This window comes from Puma concolor, chromosome E1 (genome assembly GCF_028749965.1).
Source record: "Puma concolor isolate L17-30 chromosome E1, mPumCon1.1.hap2, whole genome shotgun sequence".
In the NCBI taxonomy this organism is placed as follows: Eukaryota; Metazoa; Chordata; class Mammalia; order Carnivora; family Felidae; genus Puma; species Puma concolor.
This window is the reverse complement of record NC_141680.1, coordinates 54,217,566-54,223,400: the sequence shown is the minus strand read 5'-3', so window position 1 is coordinate 54,223,400 and position 5,835 is coordinate 54,217,566. Positions and strand designations below refer to the sequence as shown.

At 38.6% G+C, this 5,835-nt stretch overlaps 1 pseudogene; it reads left to right on the top strand.

The window, feature by feature from the left end:
• Nucleotides 1–327: 327 nt before the first annotated feature.
• Nucleotides 328–390, top strand: LOC112864726 (U6 spliceosomal RNA; annotated as a pseudogene).
• Nucleotides 391–5,835: the final 5,445 nt, after the last annotated feature.

Below are 5,835 nucleotides of genomic sequence, written 5' to 3'. Positions count from 1 at the left end.
CTCTCAATACCACAGCTATTGGAGTTATCACTAGAAACTATACCAAGATATTTTTTCCCCCTGGGATATTCTGTTTGTCTCTTTGGAGTATAGAGGTCTTATGTACTCGTACGTGTCCTTCCCAAACCTTTAAAACACTTTGGATTGTATTTAGGTGGATATAAGAATGTTGTTCTTTTGGAGGGATTCTGTAGGAACTGGGACCTTGCTCTAGCTATCTGCTCTGTGACTACAGATGATCCCTGACGTCTACTGATTCGCCTTTACAATGATGCAGAAACATACACACGCAGTAGAATTTGGAATTTGGAATTTGGATCTGTTCTGGTGCTTGCTTCGGCAGCACATATACTAACATTGGAACGATACAGAGAAGATTAGCACGTTCCCCACCCCCGCCCCCACATGGATCTGATTCTAGGGTCTGGTGAAATGCAGCACAATCCCGTCTCCTGAGGGCCTGCCACCCCCAGTCAGCCCAGTGATCAGGGCGATTGACAGCCAGCACACCAAGAACCATTCTGTTTGTCACTTCTAGTCCAGTGCTCAATAAATTACATGAGATCCTCAGCTCAACATTTTGTTGTGAAATAGGCTTTGTGTTCGATGATTTTGCCCAACTGTAGGCTACTGTAAGTGTTCTGAACATGTTTAAGGTAAGCGAGGCTATGGTGTTCGGTAAGTTAGATGTATGCAGTGCATTTCTGACTCACGATATTTTCAGCTTACAATGGGTTTATCGGGACATGGCCCCATTGTGAGTGAAGGTGTGCATTTAAAAACTCACGCAACTTATTATTTCCTTATTTTCCACTCACGTGACATGCCCCTTTCAGTCTTCAAAACGTGGGGGGTACTGCATAGACACAGATCTTTCTTCCTTGTTTCGATAGAAGGCAAATCACGCAGAACGTTGTACTTGCACGGGAGAAATGAAACATATCCTTTAGTTGATAACATGTTTTGACATACAAACAGGTGAGAAAAGAGAGAGAAACACACTAAAGGAATGTTTCTGTGAATGACTTCTTCAGGATTCCTCCGACGAGCTGCTCTAAAGATACACAGTTCTAGGTTTGAGGGAAGGTAGACATGTTTACATGCCATTTCCCCCCACCAAGTACTAACTGATAAGCTGTCGTAGATCCTGCTTGCTGTGGAACTTCACGTTTTGAGGCATAAGAAAGAAAAGGTTAAATAGAGGAGTGTTTTATGTTACACCTCCCCTTGATCATTGAATAAATAAATATACACTGTAATACTTTCCTTCCAGGAGCCAAAGAAAGGCCCTTATATTTTGGAAAAGCCTTGGTAACAGTCATGTGTCTGTGGAGATTGAAGTCGTTCTCTGAATGGTCAAAGTAGATAAACATTTCAGTATAGGAGGAATCTTCTCAACAAAGTTTATGTTCTATCTTATTACCTAATCCGTGCTGAACATCCAAAGAGATCTGGAAAAAAAAAAAAAAAAGAGAAAACCCAGAACCCAAACCAAACACCACCAAAACTCACTTCTCTTCCTTCATCACGACCAACTGCAGCCAAAACATGTCTGCAGTGAGGAAAATATCTGCAGCCTCCAGGAGCTTTGATATAATCAAGGCCAGTGAGATGTGCCAGACCCTCTCCCTTTTTCCCAGATGGTGGAGTTTGCTACTTTCACATTTGGCTTTTAATGGACAAGCGAGGAAGCCTGCCAGGAAAGCAGGCGAACAAGCTAAGAAAACAAACAAACAAAAGCAATCACGCCCTAGACACGGAGGCCAATGACAGGTATGATTGATCAGGTGTCCAGCTGGAAGCTGTCACCACCAAGTTGAGAGAAACAGGCAGAGCTTGGCGTGTTTCACGGGCCAAAGATTATCTTGGGGTATTAGGTAGGCAGCATTCTTCAGCAAACAAAGAAATTGAAAGGATGGAGTTTGCTTTGCTGGAGCCACTCGCCCAACCGAGCTGTTTACCACATGACTCTCCTTATATAAGGGATACTTGAAACTAGTCTATTTCCTCTTGGAAACTTGTTGGAGAAAAACACACTGCACACCGCTGTATTCTTCTTTTGTCTGTATGTGCCTATTCAAACCGAGTACTTTCTTGTGTTAAATGCACGTTTTGACGCACAATAACTTTAGCAGTATACCATCCATCAGGAGGCATACTTGAATCCAAAGACTTAATGTTCTAATTATGGCATCATTTCCTTGTTACTTGAATGAGGAAAATAGAAACCCCATCAACTCTACAGTATTGTCTTTAGAACCAGCTGCAATAAAACCATATTCGCTTGATGTTGACATGCCATGGATTATAATAAGGCTTGTACAAAGCTTTTGAATAAACAACACCTTTTAGCATATTAAAAGTAAGCACATCGATTTTAAGATGCATCCAATTAGCTGAGAAATATTAAAATGTAAATAGGAGGTACACATTGCAATCAAGGAAATAGGATATATATGAAAACATTTTATAAGCCGCAAAGTGCTAGAAACATGGATGGTATTACTAACAATTAGGTCATAATGAAAACACGTTAATAATATGGAATTATTAATACCCTGGTTGTTATAAAGGCAGTAACTTTGAATAACATAAACTCTTCACATATTCAAATTGAACTTGAATTCACAATTACTAAAAAAGAAAATAATGGAAAATAAACCCCTGACAAGTTTTATTTCATCTGAACATAAGAAAGCATCAGTGTAACAAATATCTCCTAAAAATTTCAATCTCATTTCATTTTCACCAACACACACACATTTTATGAACAAATTACAGAACTTAAGCTATCATATTCATTCCTTGCTTTTGGCAAGCACAGTTTCTATTTACGAGTGCAGTATTTGTTTTCAAATACTCAGTATCAAAAAGAAGATAATTCAATGATGTATGATTGACAGCGATACTGGTTATTATCTTGACAGAATTGTATGGTTTTTATTTTTAACTGTAGATTAAGCAAATTGTCTCTCCAAATTTGTATGAATTAAGATTCACACAAATGGTGTAAATTCTTTAACAAACTTTATAAGGCGTTGTCAAAGTTTTTATATTGTTAGCCATTTTTCCAGGAATCGAAAAATGACATTTACATTGGACAACTGTTTGTTTTAACTGCTACTTCATAGTTTTAAAAATAAAAAGTCTTTCTTATCAGTAGTTTGAGAATCAGCACAGGCTTTCTGTAATATTTAACACACTCTAGCAAGTAGACAGCATGGGTTTGGAGGAGGAAACCCTAGATAAGTATTTCCTTAACTATCTCTCCAAGGCACGAAGCATACTTTAAAAAAATGCTTGTTTTATCTTAAACTTTGTCTCTGTCATTTTATGGGATATAAGGAAATTATTGGAAGTGAAAGATGAAGAAACAGATCATCAATATCTTTTCTGTGTGACCAAATTCTGATCTCTTGCCAAAATATTTTGGTAAAACGCTGGTAAATGGGAGGCCATGGGTATATAAGAAAACTATTTCCATAGATCAGTGGTTTCCAAACTTGGCCCCTCCCCAGAATCACCTGAGACAGATGAAATACATCCAGAGTTTCTGGTCTACTTTGGGAGATTCTGAGTAGTGGGTCTGGGAGGGTCCCAGGAAAATGTGTTTTTAAAGTTTCTCAGGTGATTCTAATTAGAGCTGGAGACTGCCGCCATACAATTCAAATGAACTTTCCGGACTCATTAATAATGTAACAATATGGAAAAATGTTATTTCTTTAGCAGGAGATTTTTTTTTTTTTTTTTTTTTACTCTTTTATGTTGCAAGAATATTTGATAAACTGCTTGGCAAGGGTGGAGTAAATGCTCAGGGGAAGTGTTTAAGGAACAAAAGATGGTCCTTGGCTACATTCCAAACTTTCGTCTGCCAAATGTGGTACATAAAGTAAGGGTATGAGATGAATTATTTTGGAGAAAAAAGAATTAAAAAAATTTGTTTTTCAACATTTATTTGGTTTTTAGAGAGAGAGAGAGAGAGAGAGAGCGGGCCAGGGGCAGAGAAAGAGGGGAATACAGAATCCGAAGCAGGCTCCAGGCTCTGAGTTATCAGCACAGAGGCTAATGCGGGGCTCGAACTCATGAACCATGAGATCATGACGTGAGCCGAAACTGGATGCTTAGACTGAGCCACCCAGGTGCCCCAGAAAGGAGAGCTTTTAAAAAGGGAAGAAAATAAAGGTAAAAGCAAAGCATTCTTAGTTGAGCACCTGGTGCCTAAATATTTACTAAACTTAGTAAATATTGTTGTTATTACTATTACTATAACTGTTGTTATTACTATTACTATATCTGTTGTTATTACTATTATTACCTCTAATATAGTATGTGGATAACCTAAGTCTGCAATATATTAGGGTCTAAAAATCTAGTTTGGAAGTCATCATTGGCATTTACATTAATTAAAACTATACTCTTCAAGAGGATCAAATGTAATGACTGGCAAAACCCGGTGACCATTGACCATACACATGTGAGGCAAAGAGAATTAAAGGGAAGCATTTCCTCTAGGTAATTTGTCAGCACAGTGGACCGTCTCTCTCAATTTAAAGCTGAATCACAACTACCCAACGTACCCCCAAACAATAATGAATCTTTGGAAATGACAGAAAATGTTTCGCAAGGAATGATTTCATACTTGAGCGTCTTCGGGAAACTAGAGTTAATGGTAGTTTAATAATGATTATTTGAATGTCAAACGACAGACCAACGGACTCTCTTTAATATTGCTAATTTCCTTTCTCCCCTTCCCCCCACCCTTGAGTGGAAGGTACTTTATTTTTAACCATTAATTTTTTTTTAATCTTTATTTATTTTTGAGAGACAGAGTGCAAGAGGGAAGGAACAGAGGGAGAGGGAGACACAGAATCCAAAGCCGGCTCCAGGTTCTGAGCTGTCAGCACAGAGCCCAGAGTGGGCCTCGAACCCATAACCTGTGAGATCATGACCTGAGCCAAAGTCTGAGGCTTAACCGACTGAGCCACCCAGGTGGCCCTATTTTTAACCATTTAATTATATTTGGAAAATAAGTCCTATACACTGTTTTTAAACCTTCAATTCATAAACTACTAACCAGATTTTAGGTTCTAAGAACTATAGTTTATTGAAAATATATAATCCTCGGGGTGCCTGGGTGGCTCAGTCGGTTAAGCGTGCAACTTCAGCTCAGGTCATGACCTCACTGTTCGTGAGTTCGAGCCCAGAGTCAGACCCTGTGCTGACAGCTCGGAGCCTGGAGCCTGCTTCGGATTCTGTGTCTCCCTCTCTCTCTGCCCCTCCCCCGCTCATGCTCTGTCTCTCTCACTTGCAAAAATGAGTAAATGTTAAAAAAATAATAATACAAAGGAAAATTTAAAAAAAAGAAAATATAGAATCCTCATAGAGCGAGGAATAATAAAGATTTTCACTTTTACGGACCGTTAACCAGGGAAGGAGGATGCCACCAAAATGGGTCATGCTTGCGACTCTCCTCATTCCCATGCTTCAGATTCCTGGAAATATGGTTATGGTGTCATACACTAAGTGAACAGGGCCCTTGTTGTTAAGACAAAGCAGGGAGCAAAAACATTGTCAAAATAGTGTTTTCCAAGGTGTATTTATTTTTATTTTTAATGGAACAAAATTATTCCCAGCTGTGCAATGTTCTCACTATGCCCATTACTTTTTAATGAATCTTACAATAAGATGATTAATTCTATACATTCAGGGGCTTTTGGTGAATGTTGTCGATTAAGCAATTATGTTAATCCACTTCTGCTTATTTTTTTGGAAGCCCAATGATGAAGGTCATTTTTTCCCCCTTTGGAATAATCTCTCCAGAATTATTAGGCATGT